Here is a 23151-nt window from a genome sequence, read left to right on the forward strand (position 1 = left end):
GATTCAGAGTAGTAGGTTTTCCAACTGTAATAGTAAAGGCTTGATTTATTTAGCCCTATGTAAAATCTGTGGTGCATTTTACATTGGAAAAACTACTCGTAAACTCAAAAGGAGGATTTATGAGCATTTATATGCTATTAGAGTTGAAGATATTAAAAATGCTTTGTTTAAACATACACTGACATTTCCCCAAGCAAAATGGGGCTTCTTCGTTGTAGAGAAGGTGCAATGTGATGTGAGGTGTGCCCGTAGGAAAATAGGATAGAGGTGAGAGAAATATTTTGGCAGTTGTTATTGGAAGCCAATAGATTCCCAGGGCTGAATGAATACATATCCATTGCCCCTATTTTAAAAATGAGAGCTGCAAAACTATAAAATAAGTACATATATTGTTTTGCAAGTTCCTTTGTTGGTTTTTGATCCAAGTTTATTTATCTGTCCAACACATTGTGATGGCTTTAGTATTTATATATTTATTTTAAAGTTCTTTTAAAAAATGTGCATGTTTTTATCTACTTTCATCTGTATTTGTGGCAAGTTGGTAGGTTGTCACAAATATTTTAGTTATAGGATTTAATTGGTGTCAATTAAACAATTGTTTTAACTATTAATTAAATTGGGAGGGGTATATAAGCAGGCACAGCCTTCATTCATTCATTTTACATCTGAAGAAGTCTGGTGGACGAAAACGCTTTGTATTGTGTGGCGTTTATGTGATTAAACCTGCTGCTGCTTACACCTACAGGCCCGTGTTTTATTATTACCTTCTGCCTCTTTGGGTGCCTGTTGTGGTTTTACTGGTTCTTGGTTCTGTGGCACCCTTTCCTTGGAGTTTTTGGATTACTTTACCTGGAGGTATAAAAAAGGTGATGAAGGGTATTAGAAACCTATTTTCGAGATAAGGAGCAGGGACAAAGCCAGGAGGCAGAAAGGAAGTCTTTTAATAATGACTTGAAAAGATCAAAGTGTGCGATAGGCCTGATTGTTATAGTTGATATACCAATTGTATTCCAAGTTCTAGCTCCAGTATTGGAATAGAGATTGACCCCAAGCAGCCCTTTGTGGTTTGTACATTGTTGTTTATTTGACCCAAGGGGGCGATTTAGAAGATAGTATTGGGGAACCATCTAATTGCTGGGCAGGCAGATGGGTATGGATGATTTTATGGGTTAAGGTGAGCTGAGTATAAGATAGGTGGTGAGGAAGTGCAAAACAGTGGTGTTTGTAGTGCTTTTCTCCCTGGGCCTCCATTGAAAAAGGGCTAATTTTGGCCCAATGGATGTTCCAGGTTAACAAACTACAAATAAAAAAATAAAATAAACAGTGGTCGGTGTAGTAAGATTTGTTCCAAGCAAATCTGGCAACTTTGTGTATAACACTGTTCAAGTTTAGGGCTAAGTGAGGCCTGTAGGTTGCCCTTGATATAGCCTCCATATAGGAGAGAGGATAAGAAGCAAGTGATAGCTAGAGTAACCTTGGCAGAGTCTGCAAGGAATTTTCTTACTCTGTGTAGGGTACCTAGTTTTGATGGGTTTTCTTGATGCTGTTGTGGCTATATAAATTGAATTTAAAATTGTTGTCTGTTGTCATGCCAAGCAGTTTTGTCTGTGGAGTAACTTCAATCATGTTTTTTTTCTGGAAGAAATTTTAAAGTTGTTTTTTTTTTTTCATGGGAATGAGATTTTGAAAAAAGAGAAGTAATTTAGTTTTTTGGGGATTTAGTAGCAGATGATTACCTTGTAGCCACCTTTCAACAGAGTTGAGTAATTCTCTGAAGATGTTTGATGGAAATGCATATTAGGGTAGAACCATCAGTGTATTGTATGAGGGAAGCTTGCAGAGAAGATATATGTAAATTGTTAGTGAATATATTAAAAAGTAGCAGGCTGAGACTGGAGCAAATTAAGGTACTACAGCTCCCATAATACTTTGCAACAGTTGGAGCCTTACTGCTCCCTCCCCCACTTAAATGCTTTAGAGCAGAAACCAGGTGTGGCAGTTTTACACAGGTAAGTTTGGAATTGCTCCAAAAGGAAGCTTGAAACTATTTTATTGTTAGAAGTCACTGAAAGTCTAAAAGGTCTGATCTCTGTAAGTCAGCGCCTAGAAGGTAAGGAACTTCATAAATAATTGTGGAGAAGTTTTTGGCTGTTGTGTGAAAACACAGAAAGGCAGTGTCTAGGTGAATTGATCAAAACAAAATGTTTGTACCTGTTTATGAAGTATTTGGGTACAGTTGCAATTTGTGCTAGAGATGTGTTCAGACAGAGTACTTTCTATAAGGCAAATTAGCTATCTTGTGACATTTCTTAAGCTCGACATACTGAGTTAATAATAGTTGCCAGAAAACTACATGTGTCTGGTGCAAACAGTAAAAGTTATGTTTTTTTACAGGCAAGTGTTCTATTAGACATCTCCTCTGGCATTATTCGGTATATCCTTTACTTATAGTGGAACACAAGAAAACATGTTTTTTCCCCTTCAGATTGTGTTTCTAAACATTGAATTTACTTCCAGTGCTTAGTTTAACTTCTCTAAACTTGTTTTGACTTTTAGCCTTGTTGGTTTAATTCTCTGTTGTATGATTTGACTCATCTAGTCATTTCCTTTTACTTCACTTGAGCATAAACATTGTTCTCATACATGATATAATTAGATATTTTCCATCTGAGTTCATCGCATGAAGTCAGCTTTGTATTTCCATATTTTTGTCCGTTTATCTTGATTGTGTTTTGGGCTGCATGTCATCACCAGACAGCATTACCTATTCATCTAAACATTTTCTGTGTTTTCATTCACCATTTAAAAAAGGTTCTTTATTCTAATTATCAAAATGATTATCTGCATGACTTTATTTTAGTAATTTCATTTACATCATTCTAAGACTGATAAAATGCATCAAGCGTGTAGCCATTTACGGTAGTGACCTGAGATGGTGGTTATAAGGAATAAGGGAAAATTTGGTCGGGATATGGGAAAAACTCCCATGTTCTTAATCGGTAAAACCCATGAGATCTTTAATATGAACCTAATCTCCCATCATTTCAGACAGATGGGATCTCTGTTTGCTATCTGAACCAAAAGCTGGGTTCAGGAATGTAGTGTCCATAATTTCTGTAATGTCCGAGTTAAAATCTTAACTCGAGCACACGGTGTGATTATAAAACCTGAAGCCTCCTGATTTTGGTTTTCAGCATCCCAGATGAGAGTAAAACATGCTGATGCATAGGCACTACACAGAGCAGTATATCTGTTACTACTTCTTCCTACTGTTTTAGTTTATTTTCTAGAGAGGAGCACAGCACAGATGAGAGGGTACTATACTGCAGTGTCCAGTAAATTGTCAGAGTAGTATATGACACTGCCCATATAAAGGGAGAAGCTTGGTATAAATTGTGTTTGCACAGTTATCTTTTGCAGGGCCTTCAACCGCTCATCATACTCACTTCTAACTGCCTAGATCTTGTTCGTTTTATCCACACCTGGAATTGCGTGAGTGAACATACATAGGACTGCCTCCCCGTTTTTGTAGCTTAATATATTTATTTACTGGGGGAGTTCAGTGATCCGGCACAACCAACTGTGGCCATTGGTGTGAATTGCAGTATAAGAAGAACTACTTGCACACATCCACCTTCTAGATAAAAAGCCGAATATACTTCCCACAAATCCTTTGCTTCCTGTATGCCTTGGTTATGGCTTAGTGTTATAGGTGTAACAGAGTCATGGTGCACCTTCCAGTATCTCTATGGCTGCATGTATGTTTAGCTCCACATTTCTGTAAGGAATAAGAGTATCAAGGCTAAGGCCATTATATCTTGCCAGTTCTCACCCCAAATTGTACCTTCCCTCACAAGGAACGCTATAGCAGTCAAACCCAGCATGAATTTATGAATACCCATGTAATTATCCAGGTCCCATTTGAAAGAAGATGGTATATTGCGCTGCTTTATCTGCAGGGGTGTCTCTTCCTGATGTGATAGAGACTCCATGTAATAGGCCTCTCTCTCCACCTTGCTTTATTGATCTGCTGAAGCCGGTTTAGATCTCTTTTTCTGAGATTTGTGGAGCTGTCTGATTTGAGAAAGGTAAAAGCGATGCTGAACTACTGGGTCACAGATTGATTGGAAGGTAAGGCATACGTGTCTGAGATAGCTATAGGAAGCAGAAAGCAGAAAAGAACCACAGTGCTTCTACCATTTTTCATAGCTTAAGAATTTTAAGCATGTGATTCCCCTTTGTTAGGGGCTTCTAGGGTCTTTGAGGCTGTTTATTATCTGTTGAGGCACATCCCAACATGGTGTCGTGTTGAGTACAAGGAGACAATAGCTCTTTAGATCTAGATGAAATTCCCTTGGAGATGAGCTGCAAGAAAACGTATTTCCTAATGACCATTGCTACATGGTGATCAAATGAGAGGAGATTATCAACCCACATCTTTAAATTTTCTTTTTGACGTGGAGTATTATCTATGCTGGGGGTGGTTTATTTGCCAAATATGACAATCTTGCATTTTTTTATTTAATTTAATTTAATACCATTTTCAATACACCAGGCATTTATAAGTTTAAGCTCCTGCTGTGGGCTGCTGTATCAGAAGGAGATTTGGCAATGCAGTCATCTGCAAACTTTGTTAACCATAGGTCTTGTGTTTTGGTCAGTAGGTCATATAAGTAAATACTGAACAAAAGTAGTCCCTGCTCTGAACCTTGCAAGACACCAATGGTCTCCTTCATGTTTTGACACTGCCCCTGCCAAGCATGTAGTGTGGGTTCTGTCTTTACTTAATTAGCTAACCATCTAACCCCATGGGGGTTCTATTTGTAATGCATTTAGTTTCTTAATTATGTTAGAGTGGATGATGGTATCAAATGCCTTAGCTAAATCAAGGTAGGCTATATGTACAGTGTGACTGCTGTCAGCAGCTTGTGTTACCTTTTCAGAGAAGTTTACCAGGTTTATTAGACACGATCTACCTTTTACAAAACCAAACTGCTGTGGCTTTAGCCTGATGAGATTTTTAGAGTGTATGTTAATAAAGTCTGTTAGAATGGGTTCCATGGCTTTACAGTTGAGACACCTCAGGCTGATGGGTCTATAGTTTCCAGAATCAGTAGTAGTGACCACATTTATGGCGAGACATCACCAGTGCTGTAAACCATACTTCTGGAACTGCACCTGGAACCAGGCTCAGTTAAATAACTTATGGAGAGATTCCTCCAATGCATATTTTGTACTATTTAACAAACAGCCTGGTATGTTATCTGGTCCCATGGAAGAAGCGTTTTAAGTCGTGAACAGTACTTGTCCTTTAGTGATGATAGGCAGTTTGAGAGATGCAGGGCTCACGTCTCAGGAGCAAAATTCGCACTAGATTTGTTTGCTAGTATATTTGCAATGTCTATCAGGTCCAAGTGAGCTTTGACATTTAGTATGAATTTTGTACATTGTTGTGTGTTATTTCTTAATTTTATAACATAATTAAAGAAGGATTTGTAATTTACCTTGACTTCAGATGCTAACCTGAGTTCATGAGCTGCTTTAGTAGATCCAATGGTATTTTTTTAATTCTTAGTCAAATACAAAAATAAATAAAATAAAAAATTAGGAATTTGACGTGTGTTGACCTGGAGTGTCCAACTGAGCAAAAGACGTTTTTCAGCGGAGGCTCAGGGAGAAATAGCACAAATACCCAATTTCAGGCAAACAATCTAAAGTACGTATAAGTAATTACAATAAAGTAAGTAAAACAGTACAAGCTTGCTTGCAGCAGTAGTCAGACTAGGTATACTTTACAAGATGAGAGTTGTGGGTCTTCACATCTGTTGCATGCTCTGATTGTTTTCCTTTTATTGTGTACCTTTTATTGTGTATTTTATTTATGTCTGTGGACCACCAGGGTGGTTTGCTTTTAAATTTCTCGTTGTATTTGGATCTAGATGGAATTGCCAGTTCTATGCCTTTATGTTGGTATAAAATTCCTTTGCAAATGTATCTGCTGAAGCAATGTCTGGGGTGATAAGAGAATTTCAAGTCGGCATCATAGAATTTGCAGAAATTTATGTGCTTGAAGTGTTTTGAATTTTTATATATTGGCTTCAGGGGATTAGATTTGATGGAAAATGTTACTAGCTTATGGTCTGACTTAATCAGATGGGTAATTACTAGTGGAGTTGTGTGTAACGGTGTGACTTGTGTGCACCAGATCAAAAATATTTTGTTTTGGGCTGCTAACATTCTGGACCTTTGAGTTTTTATTAGCGATAAAGACATCTGCACATATCCTACATTGGAGGTGTAGGTATGCTAGACATTTGGTGGAGAGTTAATGCCTCCCGAATGATGACGTTCGTATTTATGGTGAGTTCATGATGTTTAGGAATCTGATGTAAACTTTCAGAGTCATGGAAGGTGTCCTGTAACGGGCAGTAAACTGATAGCTGATTATGATTTGTGTGATTGGAAGATCAATACATTCCATTCGTGGGTCTCTAGGAACCTGTCTAGAGGTAATATGGTCTCTGAAAAATCTGAACATGCCATCACAGTTGCCATAGAGCCTGGAGGAATTGGGAGATAAACCTAGGTTTAGAGTGGTTGTTTTCTGGTCATTTAAACCATGTTTCTGTAATCACACGTATATGAAAGTCTTCCAAATGCAAGTATTCCTCAAGACTGGGCAGCTTGTTGTTTAGACTTCTTGCAATGAGCAGAGCCACCTTTAATTTGCTCTTATTTTGATATTGATATGTTTGCTACATCGGAATGTTCATAAACTGAACTTTGCCTAAATCAAAAGCGAAATAGAGGCAGAAAGGGCTTTAGCCGGTATATGGGAGCCTTTGAATGAGAAGTGCAGTCCATCCCTTGCAAAGCAAGTAAGACTGCCAAGCATCTGATTCCATCCCAACATATTCCAGATCCCCTTGGAATGACTCCAATTATTTAACCAATTGTTAAAGCCAATCCCCTTTTCTTTGTATCTAAGCATCATTTGTGGGGAAGAGATGATTCTGTTCAGTATCAGGTCTTTCCTGAATTTGTGACATGAATAGAGAGCTCAGACATGTCGATCTGCATCTCCCTCGGGGTTTTTTTGCCCAAAGTAATTCATCCCCACATACATAACTACCTTTTCAGAACTATGTTTTTTTCTGGTGCAAGAGTCTTAAGGGCCTTTGAGATGTCTGAGAACCTGACACCTGAAATACCAGTTGCTGTCACATTGTGTTTATCCAGCCTAGTCTATGAGGAATCAATCCCTAAAACATATTTTTGTCTGCAGACTGCTAAGAGAAACTCTGGAGTGAAAGCAACTGAATAAAAACAACTGCATTATAAAAACCAAACAAAAAAGAATATACTTAGTGGAATGTAGATGGAAGAACTAAAGCAAATGAAAAATGAAAATAAATTCAACAAACGCTCCAAAGGTCATCTAGTAGGTAAATGAAAATTACCAGGTTTGAATTACAGATCCATTTATTTTCATTTTAAGGAAATTAATTTTCATTGGATGAGTTAACCAAAGTATGCAGTAGATGAGTTGACCAGAAAATAAAATTGTAAAATTCAGGCTGAAATAAAACTTGTTAAATACAATATCTAACCCAGAAGTCTACATTGTGAAACCTAGAAAATTTAAATAGAAGTAAAATGTAGTCCACAGAACTACTAGCTGTAATGAAACTAGAAAGTAAATGGAGTAAGGTAATTAGATCGGTAAGAACTGCTGTGCTGGCAGAGAACAGATTAGGCAGAGGTCAATATTGTGAATTACAGCCAATAAAATTCTGGTATATTGGAAGGAAAAACGAGTGATCCAAAGTTTGTCCATGAAATATGTCTTGAATAATAAAATAAGTGTGGCAAAAAATTGCAGATGGAGTTTACGGACAAACAAAGTGCAGTCTCTGCTCTGTTACTGACAGATATCGGAAATGCAACCAATTGGTTATGGGCGCAATATGTGTGTAGCCACATACACCCCTCCCAACATTAGCATGTGTCCCTGACGTAGGTCAGAATAGATCAGGTCCTCAACCCACTTATCACCAGCAAATACCCATGCCCATTTTGGTGATATTAATCAACACAACCAGATCACCTAGAGAGACAGTGTGCAGTCTTATGATCCCTGTTTTCCTGTCTTGAGGATACTGTGCACCACAGTAGTTGCCTAAACTAGTTGTCTGTGCAACTCTATCCTGTATAAGGCACCATCAAGAGTCTGCACTGCTCCAACAGCTCCTCAACTACAGTATTCTAGCTATGACTCAGTATTCCAGCTTCAAAAATTCAACACCTTTACATATGCTTTTTTTGGGTCCGGGCAGTTAAAAGGGTATTAGTGGCTACCTATGAACTGCTGCTACATTAAAGTATTGTGGCATGCCTGGTGGCTACCTATGAACTGCTGCTGCTACATTAAATGTATTGTGACATGCCTAGTGGTTACCTATGAACTGCTGCTACATTAATGTATTGTGGCATACCTACCTACGAACTACTGCAATAACGTTGATGTGGCAGATGCTGCTCACCTTGTAATGGAGTCTGCATTTTTTTCTTAAAGTAAGACTTTACATTTTTTAAATGAAAAGTATTAATTACAAATGGGATTCCCTGCTGTGAAGCCCACTATCTAGCCAGTTTACCAGAGTCTACCATTGTTTTAAGGTACGCTGAACGTCGCCTACACACTTCTTGTGTAGCGTAGGGCATAAAGGTGACATTCAGGTGTACTATCCTCAGAACTGATTGCCCCAGTAGGAACAGTAGTCCCAGAAAAACCAAAGAGAACCGGCATATCCAGGAAGGAAAAAAAAAATAGGGGGATGGAGGGAGTGAATACTGCAGTGGTGAAGGCAAGGACATCTACCATTATGGTAAGATTTTACACAACTGTACTATGTCCTTACATTCACTGCTGCAGTGTCCATGAGTGCCAAAGCTCAAAAAGGACCTTGGGAGGAGGATGCAGCAGCAGAGCCCTCTAAGAAGCCATGAAGAATGGCATCAGCAAAACCAGCCCTAGCTCTGGAGATACCATCCAACAGGTAATGTTTGGTAAAGGTATGCACAGAAGTCCAGGTAGCAACTTCAAGAACAGAATTGGTGTCTAGGCCTTTGAAAAAAGCACCAGAAGAAGCCACACCCCTAGTAGAATGAGCCTTTACAGAAAAAGGAGGCTAGTAGAAATAGTTTGCTTGGAAACAGCCAAACCTAAAGAACTAGGATGAAAAGAATGCAGCACCCTCTCACTGTCAGATTGTGTTGAGGGGGAAAAAAAGTGGGCAAATTAATAGACTAAGTGACAACTCATTAACCCCACCCTGTCCTCGTGAAATATCAAAAAAGGTGGACACACCATAAAAGCTTGCCAACTCAGACACCTGTCTGACAAAAGTAAGAGCTAACAAAAGAACAGTCTTCCAAGAACAATTTTGCAAGGAAGCTGAAACAGCAGGCTCAAAAGGAACCTGAGTCAATTTTTTCAGAACGAAATTAAGATCCCAGGGAGGTCTAATATTAAGGATGTCTTTAAGAAATTGCTTAGCCTCAAATCTAGAAGCTAATGGGCAGTTCAAGGGAGACCAGCAGAAAAAGTTGATAAGTGGGCCTTAGTAGAAGAATAGGCCAAACCAGCATTAAACAACTCGCACAAATAAGAGAGACCCAAAGGAGCATCCACAGAAAGTGGGTCCAGATCACAAGAAAGACACCAAATAGAAAACCTCTTCCATTTAGACAAGTAAGATTTCCTAGTAGTAGATTTCCTGGCCTCCTGCAGAAAATGCAGCGCGTTCTCAGAAAAAAGGTGTCTATGAGGGATCAAAACCCTATCACCCACAGTGTCACTTGAAGCATGGACAGGTGGGGATGGATGAGAGACCCCTTGTCTTCTGTGAGGAGATCCACCCTGTGAGGTAACTTGTGGTGATTTCCCTTGGCTAGATGCAGAAATAGAGGGAACCAGTGCTGTTGTGGCCAAAAGGGAGTCGCCAACAAGATTTTGGGAGCAACCTGTTGAATCTTGAGCAGGACTCTCAGAATGAGAGGAAGGGGAGGGAAAGCATAAAGAAACATCCCCTCCAAGAAAATGAGAGGGTGCCCACCTTCCATTCCACAGGACCTGGGCCTCTGGGACAAAACAGAGAAAGTTGTCTTTTCAGATGGGAAGCAAAGAGATCTACTTGAGGAGCACCCCACTGGTGAACAATGTCCAGAAACACACATCCCATGTGAAGCATCCATTCGTGGAATTGAGTGAAGGACCTGGCACAATGTTCTGATCTGAAGGAATATAAACTACCTGAAGAGTCGCTTGATACTTGACAGCCAGATCCCAAACCAGAACTGCCAGCTGGCAAAGATGGTAAGATCTTGTTCCCCCGTTTGTTGATATACCAGCTAGCAGTGTTATCGTCTGTGGATACTTTGAGAGGCCCCCGAGAGAAGAGAGGATGAAGGGCCTGAAGAGCCAGCATAAGAGCTCTCATCTCTTTGATGTTGATGTACTCCTTCTGCTGACGAGGCAACCACACTCCCTGAACCCTCAAGGAGCCAAACATTGCTTCCCATCTGGCATCTGAAGCATCTATGAACAAATCCTGAGAGGGAAGAGGAGGCTGAAAATGGAGTCCTGGATTCAGAGACAACTGCTGAATCCACCACAGAAGTTTTTCATAAAAGATAGGAGAAGAGGAACTGTAAAGTCTAGATGATTAGCATGCTGAAGCCACACGAACTTCAGAAAGCACTGGAACTTCCTCATGTGGAGTTTGACCAGAGGAAGCATTGGAATGGTGGAAGCCAAGAACCCCAGAGAAACTCCCTGGCTGGCCAGGGGAAGAAGAGTTTGAAAGTAGGAAAAGAGAGTTAAGGCTTTTGGAGGAGGCAAGAATACCAGCATTGGCACCATCTGAATCCTGCGACCCAGAAAGACATAATCCTGAGTAGGAGTCAGGGAAGACTTTGAACCCCAGGCTGTGAAGAGAAATGGTAAAATGAAGATTTTGCAAAAGTATCTCTGGAGAGGATGCCTGAATCAGCAGGTCATCAAGGGATCCAAATCTTTCCTTACTTGGAAGCCTGCAAAAAGCAATCACAGGAGCGAGGCATTTGGTGAATACTGTTGGGGAAGTAGAAAGGCCAAAGGGCAAAACATAGAACTGAAAATGCCAGGAAGCAACACAGAAAACACAAAAATCTCCTGAAAAGCGGATGGATCAGAATATGGAGATAATCCTTGAGATCCAGAGACACCAGAAAGGCCTGAGGGAGTAAGAGAGGAAAAAGGGACTTAAAAGGACAACATCTGAAATGAAGGCATTTTCAGAAATGTATTTAGATGAGAGAAAGAGATCCAGAAGTCTCAAGTACCTTCTTTTCTGGGCACTAGAAACATTTTTGAATAAAACCCTTTTCCCCCTCTGGGATATAGGCACTTCTTAAATAGTACCCTGGGACAAGAGATCTCAAAGAACTTCTGGGAAAAAAAGGAAGTTGTTCCTAAGGAAGCTGAGGAATGTCCATAAAAGGAGGATCGGAAAGTCAGACCAAAAAGTACCCCTGCCGAATGATTGACAGAACTCAAAAATCCTGGGTGATTTGGAGCCAAACAGGAAGAGAAAGAGAAATGCGAAGAGAGGAATATGGCTGGGAACAGGTGAATGATCAGACAGTACCTGGTTTGTCAGGAAAGGAAGGCTTTAGAATCCCTGCAGTCTGAGTGGCCTTAGCAGGAGGAGTCCATTTACCATCCTTTTTACCTTTAGAAAGAGAGCAAGATTGCCTACAAACAAAGACTGGTTTAGAAGGGTGGTTTCATTGAAATTTAGGCACAGGAGAAAGACACATGTTTAAGCTCCTGTAAAGCCTTCCCCTTGTCCTGAGGAGACTTAAATAAACCAGCTGCTGCTTCCCCATACAAAATTTTATTATCCAGAGGAGCATCCATCAACTTAGCCTTAATATCATCGGGTAAAGGTTGAAGCCTAAGCCAAGAAAACCTCCTCAGAACAGAACCAAAATCAGCAGCCCTAGAAGAGGCATCTGTTGCAGCACAACTGCATTTGATAGAATGATGAACTACTTGAGAGGAAGTCCCTAGCAAGGAAAGAGTGGAAGATCAGATAAAAGCTGACAAACCTGAGAAAGAAGAACCAACATGGTAACTGAAGTATAAACGTTCTTACCCAGCCTATCCATGGTTCTACTGTCCTGTCCTTGTCAGAAGGCAGTAACTCGGATGAAGCAAGTAATTGAGATGGCTTTTTAGATGCTACAGACACCACAGAGAGGTCAGCAGCAGGACATTTTAAACAAAAAGGTTTTATAGTGTGCCTAAGGATTGTTATCAGACTTCTTGGAAGCGGGGGGATAGAATCTGGCACTTTAGAGGCATTAGAAAAAAAAACTCCAGTAATGCAGCCAAGGCAGGAGGAATAGCCATAAGTCTGAAACCTGGGCACAATCCCACTTAATTCTATCATTCTAAAGATTTTGTCCACAAAGGAAATTTCCTGAGAAGGATTATCTAGTATGAGAGTCCTCCTTCTCAGACCTATAGTCTAAAGGAGAAGGAATCTGGGTAGAATAAGTAAGGGAGTCCTCATCAGAATCCAACGCTTCCTCAAAATTCAATTCTCTAGGCCTTTTAGGACCCAAGGAAGACCTCAAAATTCAATTCTCTAGGCCTTTTAGGACCCAAGGAAGATCAGGAACCGAAACCCCTTGAGGAGGCCTTAATGACAGTAAAGCATTAAATAACCCCTGGGTAAAGGCCTGCCACTCACTTTGTGGATCCCTAGGAGCAGAAGAAACATGATTAGTTTTCTGTTTCTTTCTTTTTCAAGGGGATGTCCATCCTAGAAACCTTCCCTAAAAAGAAACTGCGGAAACCCCCTAGACCTCTCGGAAACCATCAAACATGGTTCCCCCTGAACTCCCAAAACAGATGCCTGGAAAGCCTCATCAGACTTGCTGCCCACCAGATCCTCGACGGCTTTCAACCCAGACGTGGTAGAGGAATCTGACAATACAACCATGCGAGTCTATGGGTTTGTAGGAACCTTGGGAGAAACAACCGGCAGGCTGGACAGCAGAAGATTCTGGTCTTACCTTTTGCACCTTCTTCTTTTGCTTCTTCCCTGATGGTTGACCATCTGGGCAGGAAGTTCTATCCATAGTATCTTTAGCAAGAAGCTTAAGATGCTGGTTCTCAAGATACAATGAAAGAGAAGAAAGCCTACTATGAAGAGCTTGAGACAAATGCCTGACAAATTGTACAAGACGTATGGTTGTGAGGAGCTTCTAGGCAAAAAAAGACACTTTATCGTGGCAGTCTTTATGGCAAATCAGTCTCCCACACTGGTATTTACCCTTCCTGGATGACAATAACCCCTCAAACAGCACAAAACAATCAGAAAAAGACCAAAAAACCTGTCTGGATACTTATCTGCAATGGTGGGGACGTCAGAAAAAAAGGAGTAATCACCAGAATGCCAATAAACAGAAAAACTGCACAAAATGGATGGAGGAAATAGACTGACGGACAAAACAATGTTCGGACTGGAAGTAAAGAAGTTCTGAGGATGGTATGCCTGAACGTCACCTGTATGCCCTACACTGCGCAAGGAGTGTGTAGGTGACGTTCAGCATACCTTAAAGCAATGGTAGACTTGGGTAATCTGGCTGGATATTGGGCAGCATGGCAGGGAATCCCATTTGTAATGAATACTGCAGCGGTGAACATAAGGACATCATATATTTCAAAGTCTTCTCACCTTATGATATGTGAAACTTCAGACTAGACTGACTGTCCTAATGCAAAAGAAAGGATATCCTGTCTTATGAACAGTCTTATTTATTAAAATCTAACTTTGCTAACATTTTACAAAATGTGCTTAAAATCAGCTCTCAAATTACTTCAGTATTTGCCAACAGTGTGGGATTTTATATGAAGTATTAGGTTACCTAATACTAAATTCAGAATCTTATACACATATAAAAACTACTAATCAGAATATTTTTTTATACCTAAATTAGCCAAGTGTTTAGCTGCTTAAGTCAATAGCTCTGACTTTAATATGAATCTAAATAAATGCCAAATGTTTGTATTCATGTTATGAGAAGGGTCAAAATGTTAAGATTCAAGTGCATTTTATACATTTTTTCACACAAGTAATTAATCTGGACTAACACAAACCATGGTGATGCGTGTAGGCAATCTCCCATCAAGTGCCATGTATTATTTCCATGTGCTCAGGCTGCTGGGCTCACCTAATCAAATTCTTCATGTGACAGCACTGTTTTGGGATCAGGCTCCAGGTCATCAACTGGTCAGTGCATCACAAACTTTCACACAAGTTAATTGCAAAACGAGCAAAGTAAGCTTAGTGTGTGACAAAGGTGCTGAAGGTTATCATCCTTAGTTTCAAGATATCATATTTGCTTGGAAGAAATCTTTACCACCAAAACTGCATGATAGCCTAATTGCTCAATGCATTAGTAAATTAAACACATTTTTAATCTGTCCATTCATGAAAGTTACAGAAAGAGCTTCTGTTTTCAATAGCTAAGTAAAAGTTGCTACATTTTTATGTATGTATGTTTTAGCAGGTGAATACTCTTCTCACCTGCACCACCATGTAGCTGTCCTACTTTTTCTCCTAGACACTTGTTCTCACTCCAAGAGCATATCCTCCTGAAGAAAATGCAATATGCATTTCTGGGGGGTACTTTTGCTTTGAGTTGCAGTAATCTTAAAGTGAGAGCACTTTACATTTGGGAGATTTAGTGGGCAAAGTCCCCCCCCACGTACACATATACACACATATACACACATATACACACACACACACACACACACACACACACACACACACACACACACACACACACACACACACACACGTGGCATAGTCTGAGTGGTTTCCTGTTAGAATTTTTTTCACTTTCTTCATTTGTATTACAGAAGGGATACATTAGAATTTTTAACAGTTTACAGTGGCATTTCTTTCGTTTTCCTTCAGAAAAAGTGTGCATTCATTTATTATTATTGTGTTTCAAGCAAGTGTTTCACACAAACATAACATAATCAGTGATAATCAACATCAGTCCAAGTGCAAACAAAAAAATATATATATAAGCAATCTGGTGACTGATCACATTGGGAAATCCTACAGAAAGAAAATCTCAATTTCAGGCAACAGCCTGTTAAAAAGGCACCAAAACGACAAAATTCACTTTTAAAAGTTTGAAAGTGGGCAGTCCCAGCCTAAGACTCATGCTACTAGATGTATTTGGGAAATTTAGAAGGGGAAAGAGACAGACTAGTGTTACCGAGGTTAGTGAGAACAGATATCTCAAATGTGCCTTCTGTCATGCACATTGAGTCCTGAACTGTATTATTAGAAGCAGACACATGTTGCAGTGCCACTCTGAATGATGAAGACTAGCCAAAGCTGCAGAGAAATGTAAATGTGTCCGAAGATATTGCTCTGAAAACATGTACGGAACACCTAGAAGTTGTTCTAGGGACTTTAAAGGTTCTACTCGTCTACAGAAACTAAGCAATGAAAGTATTTTAGCAGCTAGCACTAGGCCTGGTCCTGATGGGTGGGGTTATTAAAAGGACTTGAGTATTTCATAGGTTCATAGGTTGGTACAAGGCTATCGACCTTAGGGCCTATACAAGCCTAGCCAAACAATTCCCCGGATATTTCTTCCCACAATATTTACTTCCCTGGACCCCTGTCTAGCAGGGCGACTGACAGGATCATATCTCCCATCCAATTGTCAAGGTTCCTTTTAAAGATGGCCAAGGAGGCACTCTGCTTGACATGTATGGGCAGTCTATTCCAGAGTATGGGGAATCTCTGGGTCAGGAACCTATCCCTCCAGCATGTTTTGTTCATTGTGATGACAAGGTTTAGATCCCTGGAGCATGTGGCTCTGAGGGATTGGGATTTCTTTAAGTGAAGCATGTCCAACAGCTCAGGGTTTGACATGGCCTTGTATATTAAGCAGAGATCACCTCTGAGTAGACAATATGCCACAGAGTATAGCTGTTTTTTTTTTAGACTGTCGGCATAGGGCATGTGCTTTAGGCCTGTGAATCTTTTACTGAGGTATTTCTGCGACCTTTCCAGCTGTTGCAGATGTCTTGTGCGGTACATACCAAATGGGGCATTGTATTCTATAATTGGTCTAATGAGGGATGAGTACAGTGGGACAATGACCTCCTTTTTTTCTGTTTGAAAAGCCCTTAGTGATGAGGTGTGCCACATAGAAGGATTTCCTGACTGTTGTGGCAATGTGGTTATCGAAGGTGAGACCACTGTCCACCTGTGCCCCTAGGTCTCTCATCACACTTTCGGTGTTTAGTGTACTGCCACCTATGTGGTAATTCACGGGTACATGGTTTTTCCTAAAGGGGATAACTATACATTTCTTGGCATTAAGCTTGAGCCCATGGCTCTGGCACCAAGCATCTGTTTCTGTAAGGCCCTTTTGTAGAATATCCACATCATTTGTGGATTCAGTAATGGCTCCCAGTTTGCAGTCATCTGCGAACTTTGTTAGCCAGAGTCCCTTAGTGTTAGCCTGTACTTCAGAGAAGTAGACGGCAAACGTGGTCCCAGGACTGGAACCTGGAGGTACTCCACTTGTCTGGAGTCGGCTACTTTTACAGTCTGGGTTCTTGTCAGTATGCCAGTTGGCAACCTATCGAGTGACGTAGGGATTTATGCCCAGCTTAGTAAGTTTGTCTATGGTTCCAGAGTGGAGGATGGTGTTGAAGGCCTTGGCAAGGTCCAGATAGGCTGTATGGACCGTCTTACCCTCGTCCACAGCTCTGCAGACTGATTCGAAGAAGTCAATCGGGTTCAGGAGACAAGATCGACCCTTCACGAACCCAAACTGGGTGGGGTCCAGTGTTTGAAGTTTGCTAATGTCTTTATTTATAAGTTCCATGATGATGCATTCCATGCCCTTGCAGATCAGGCTTGTCAGACTGATGGGGCGGTAGTTCCAGGCATCCAAGGTGGATCCCCCCTTGTGGAGTGGGATAACTGTAGCTGTGCACCACTCAGTGAGCATGAAGCCTGAGGTGAGGCTATGATTAAACATGACACTTAGGTGAGGTGCCAGTTCATTTTGTAGTTCATGTAGTACACAGCCTGAGATGTCATCTGGTCCCATGGATGCTGTATTCTTAGCTTTGGAGAGTGCGGTTTCTACCTGTGTGGCCGTGATTACTGGAATTTGGCAATCTTTCGGTATTGAAATGGGCCCTTTAGGGGGTGAGAGGGGGGTTGAAGTTGACACTAAATCGATCTGCAAGGATATTGGAAATATCCTTGGGATCAGTATATTTAATGTTATTCTGTTGTAGCTCAGGGCAGATCTGAGCATTGCCATTTAGATTCTTGACATAACTATAGAATGCCTTGTGGTTGTCTTTGGAATCTTTGGCAATTTTATTTTTGTAACTAGCTTTGGAGGATTTTATGAGGGATCTCAGCTTCATACTGAGGCTGTTAAGGGAGTTGTTTGCATCCTGGGGTTTTCCTCTTTTCTGCAACAGTTTCTTCCTTCTGTTGCATAGTTTGTTTATGGCAGAGGACCACCAGATTGGCTTCCTTTTTTTGGAGGAGAGCGTCTTGGTTCTATTTGGGATGGCACAATTCATGCACGAGTGGATGTGCTCGTACAATGCCTTAGTGCAGGATTCAGCAGTCGAACTTTCAGCTCCTGTCTGCATGGGTGCCATGAAGTTTCACTTCTGACTTAAGTAGCATGAAGTTGGCTTTGGAGAAGTTTTTTACGGAGATTTCCTTACTGGGGGGGGGGGGTATGGATGTCAAGGGTGATTTGCTTATGGTCAGTCTATATTCTAATATGCATTCATGACAACTTTTAAAGATGAGCAGATTACATTAAAGGGGAGGTGGGATTGCATATGTTAACAGCAGTGTACTTCAAGGTTTTTCAAACTACTGCTAGTCCCTTGTGCTTCATTTTATGTTACTTTATTTGGGTGGGTAGGTATATGGACTGGGCCACAGCAATCACTTTTCAGCCACAATCTTGTTTTATGTAATAAATTAAGGAAAGTAATATATCTGCAGAAATATTAAGAAAATACGGTTTTATACAGTTCTTCAAAGAATCTGCATATTGGTTAATCTCAACAGAATGTAATAGTACAGTGAATTCTTCTTCCATTTATACTGGTTTCACCAAATTTAATTGTGCCTCTTAACCCTTTCTAATTGATTGCTTACCCTTTCTTACTTGCTTAGCATAATTTAAAAATTCTAAGACATAATTTTAATTCTACCTTTATTTTCATTAATCCCTAGAACGAGAGCTTGGTTATAAACTTTAGTACTAATAAACCCCTTTCTCTTCATTTAAACTCTTCTAGTGCATCTCCTTTAATTTACTTAACTTCTCTTATTTGGTACTGTTTTATTTTGTATACTGCTTTTAGACCCTAAACTGTGATTATGGTTTGTGTTTTGACAGCTGAATCACTCAAGTCTTTTGATGCTTAGCTGCACTATACCACTATTCTTGCTGCCGAATTGCAAATCTGCTCCTTAAATTTGCTGTTTATGCTTTTCTTGTAGCTGTCTGTTTTCTGTTTTAGCTGTTGAACTGATTTGATATCTAATGCATGATGCATTATTACATCTCACTATGTTTATTTGTCTTGGACTGCTTACTATGTTTATTTGTCTTGGACTGCTTCCACATTGGACAAGGTCCTTGGATCATTTTGCTTACCTGGCTACAAAGGTAAAATAAAATAATTAAGCAAATTGGGAATCCAGAACATAACCATGCATATTAGGCTGACTGACTGTAGATCATTAAAACTGAAACTCTTAAGTCCTGAAATATTACTGAATTTTTACTTAAAATATTTACAAACACAAAGAATGGGAGAAAAAAGTAATCAATTTTGCAGTGGGGATTCAAGCTTCCTATACATCAGGGTGGCATTTGGTGATTATGACCTCCCCAGTCCCATTAATATCCCCAGGGTTGTACACCTTTAATATACAAGGAATCCATCATTTATCTAGGCCAATATCTCATTCCAAAAAAATATACTTGAGAAGAGTTGTATAGGTAAAACTCCATAATAGTCACAATAGAACCACTAAAGCAAACTACAAGACTGGTAACATACATAAACTGAAAAAAAAGAAACAAACAACTAGCGTACTTGAAACTCGAACACAGGGTTCTTTTTTAAATGCCAGTTAAAACTATGGTAAAGCTCTTTCATCATTCAAGACATCAGAGCCATTGAATAACTGATAAAATGCAAATGATACATAAAAAGCTGATTTCTAAACAGACCATCTGTAAATGCACCAATCACTGAGAAAAGCAGTAAACTGTTAATCCAATCAAAATGGAAGAAATGTAAAAACAACCAATGTACTTTAGTAAAATCAATAAATAATGCAACAATTGTGGAAGTAAAGATTGAGTGGTTGTCTAGTGCAAAAAACATTGAAAACACATTTATAATATCGATTCTCTGTGCTTAAGTTCACTAGTAACGGAAGTTGCATCATTCAAACCATGGTGATTAGTGGCATCAAGCCACTTTTGCCAAACCATTCAATTCCCCTGTGCAATTCAGATTAACCTGTTCCAACACAGAACATTTAAAATTGGCAAAACTGGCTTATATTAATGAGTGTCTCGCCAATGCACCTTTACAGCATTACTAAACAAGACAATAATTGTGTTGATAAATTCTCCTTAAGTGCATTGTTTAGTTTTCTCAATGTAATATGCACAACATGTTGCACCCCAAGCTAAATGCACTACTTTAGCAGACCAGCAATTGAATTTACCATACACAGACCATTTTGTATGGATTTGAGCAAAGGTCCCCCAAATCTGAATCAACATAGGAGCATTGGTGGTATTGGCCACATTTGGCAGTCCCAGGAAAAGGATTCAAAAGGATTCAATTATAAGTGTCTGGGCTTTTCCAGTATATTCTTAATGCTGGGACAGTTCTTAAATATAAATGTAGGGGCTGAACTGAAGCAGTTTTTCAGAGCATCATCACATTGCAAAATGTGCCAGTTTTTATTTAAGATACCCCTAATATAATGTGTACCTAAGGAGTAATGTAAAATCATGTCATTGAGGTAGTTGGAATTGGAATTAAGAGGGGATTCTGCTGTTTTCTTCTTTCATCTGAAGAACTTTTTTAATAATAGCTGCAAATTTGCCATTCGTTTCATGCAGCAGTATTAAGCAAATCTCTACAAGCATATTGTTAGGATATCCCAGTTCAAAAAATATAGTTTTACGTTTCTCAAATTTAGAAAAACACATTTGATCATCTGAAGTAAGATAAGTATGAATAAATTGACTTTTGACCACTTATCTTTTTGATGGAGTGGATGATTACTTTGGAAGTGCAAAATGTATTCCAAAAAGTTGGCTTTCTACAGATAGATGTTTCCACCAATCCGTGTGATCTTTTTTGATCTTAATATCTAAAAACATCATGTACTCAGAATGAATGTGGTGAATTAATTCAAAAAACGCAGAAGCTGTTCAACAAAATTAAAACAAATTTCATTGCTACCTGTCCAAACAAAATAGATGTCATCCAGGTAGCAAAAGTAGCAAGAACAGTGTTTAAAAAGATCCAACTTGAGCACTGCCTCTGTCTTCCCTCTCAATAATACTGCATTGGCAAAAAAGAGGGCACAAGCGGTCCCCATAGCAAAACCATGAAGCTGCGTGTAATGTTCTCCTTCAAACAAGATAAAGTTATTGAAAAATCTCCATAAACTCAGTAACCAGTGAAATGCCATTAGATAGCAATCCGCTGTATTTGGACACAGTTTCACTAAACCATAGAAGCCCCTCCTCATGGGGTATAGCTGTGAAGAGATTTTTCACATCACATGTAATAAAAATATCTGAAATATTAACTGCCACTTTACTAATTTTATGTAGAAAATCCCAGGAGTCCTTTATCACATGGGAAAAGTGGCTGAATAGAGCTTTAAGCTTACAATCCTCAAACTTGGTTAGTGGTTCAGTGATTTAACCACCTGCAGAAATAATCAGACGTAATGGTGGATTTTCTGTATTCAAATGGATTTTTGGGATCCCACATATTTTAGGTATCACTGGATGATGCACCTTCAGAAAATCATAGAGACCCTTAGGGATGGTGTCCAACAAAAGCAACTCCTCCAAAAATATATTAATGGCCCTATTTGTGAAATTGGTGTCATTCATAGACAAAATTTTGTATGTTTAAAATGTCCCAGTCTTCTTTGGATAGAGGTTAAAAAAATGTTTTTCTGCTTAACCATCAGTAAAACCCTAGTAACCTATTCACAAGTTTTCTCAAGAACATTAATAATAGGGTGTAGTTGGGAATTGGCTATACTTTTATGTTTGAAGTTATTATTGGGTGCTTCAATAATACCAACTTCATCTCCAAACAATACCTAAAAGATGAGTTTGCAGGTAAATAACTGTAATTCTAAAAGGGTTTGTTCAGTATTGGCACGGCTAGTAGGGATAAAAGTAAATCCCTTTAAAAACAGCTTGTGGTGTTCAGAACCAATAAATAGGTCTGTAAAATTATAAATGTTAAAACTGAAATAAGAAATGGAAACAGTACCTTTGCTGGTGTCTAGTAAATTGATGTCATTTGTGTCATTGAAATACAGCTGGTTAATAATTGCGCCTGTTCCCCCTCTTTCATTTTTTCCCATTTGATTGATGTTGTTAATTGGAGGATGTAATCCATCTCTTGTTGGCTATATGTTCCAATCTCCTGGGACCAGGTTGGTCTAAAGGGAGCTCTGTTTCTACAGTTTGTTCTTAGCTCTGAATCCCAGATCTGTTGGTGTATAATTCAGACAAGGTGTTCCCCCTGATGGAATTAGGGTGTTTAGGGTACACACTTTTGTTAGTGTATTCTTTGTCATAAAGCAAGAGTTTTCTTATCTTTCCTACATTTGATAGAAGTCGCATGAGAGTCTTTCTGTCTAAAGACATTGCTAAATTGTTTTTATGTTTGAAAAAATACAAGTCGGTGGTAACAAAACTCACAAGTTTGGTAATTTACTCCTTACTAAGATGCATTGGATGTTGATTGTCTCTAATAATTAAGTGTGCCAAATCCAGACCAGTTTTACCAAAAGCTCAAAATGAAAAGGTATTTAAAAAAAATCCTGTGTTCGAGTTTTGAGTGCAGTAGTCATTTTGTTTCTTATAATAGTATACCACTGTGACCATCTCAAAAAGTTCTTTGCTTTTGAAATCTAGATGAAGAGCAATGAGGTATGTATAAGGGATGTGTACCATGCTAGGTAAAATAGAAAATACCAAGTCAAGCATCATTATAGCCATTGGAATTTCTAAATGTTTGTTGGAAGTGGTTAAACATTGCTTTTTACAAGACTGTTCATATATAAATAATGCATTCAAGTCTGTGGTAATTGCATATTTGAAATATTGGAAGTGTTCTGTGTGGCAGAAATAATGTCTAAAGCCGTCAGTAGTCATTCAGGAAGATTATAAACTCCATATTGTAAACTTGAACATTTAATTATTGGCAGTGAATATTTCCTCTACTGTACCAGGGCATCCAACAATCAGACTCCATACAGATCTGAATGGGTATAAAGAATTTATTGAATCCCTCAATTTGCCCACCTCAACTTTAGATTTGAGTTTTTTTTTCCAAACACCTTTATTGAACTATCACTTGTGACATAGGCACATTTACATTCATCTAAAAGTAATCACACTATAATTGACATAAACATTTTACTTCACATATATTGCTATATATTATATAAGCCAGGCAACATTACATAAATTATTCAATTCCTACCTTTTTTATAAAAAGAAACATCTTTATTAAACCATCATTTACTGCATAGGCCATCATACATTTATACAAATGAAAACAAGCCACACTGACACAATCCTAGTAATCAGAAACCATACTGACCCACTCCCAGTTGCAAACATTATACATCACTTATAATCTACCCAATATTTTTCAGTCAAACATTACATAACTCATTTAAGTCCTTCTGCCATTTAAACCTCATTCCTCCCTTGTATGTA

The 23151-nt window shown here is 39.1% G+C and overlaps 1 protein-coding gene across 2 annotated transcripts in view; it reads left to right on the forward strand.

The window, feature by feature from the left end:
* Positions 1–1988: 1988 nt before the first annotated feature.
* The window catches only part of TMC6 (transmembrane channel like 6), a 1104128-nt gene continuing 1082965 nt past the window's right edge, over positions 1989–23151 (forward strand). Inside the window, exon 1 of one of the 2 annotated variants that reach the window (XM_044068185.1) lies at positions 1989–2009. The gene's annotated coding sequence lies outside the window, so the exon portion shown is untranslated. The other variant, XM_044068183.1, reaches the window with a different exon arrangement.

The sequence above is a fragment of the Protopterus annectens genome, chromosome 4.part0, assembly GCF_019279795.1.
Source record: "Protopterus annectens isolate FY-2018-M chromosome 4.part0, PAN1.0, whole genome shotgun sequence".
Lineage (NCBI taxonomy): Eukaryota > Metazoa > Chordata > Ceratodontiformes > Protopteridae > Protopterus > Protopterus annectens.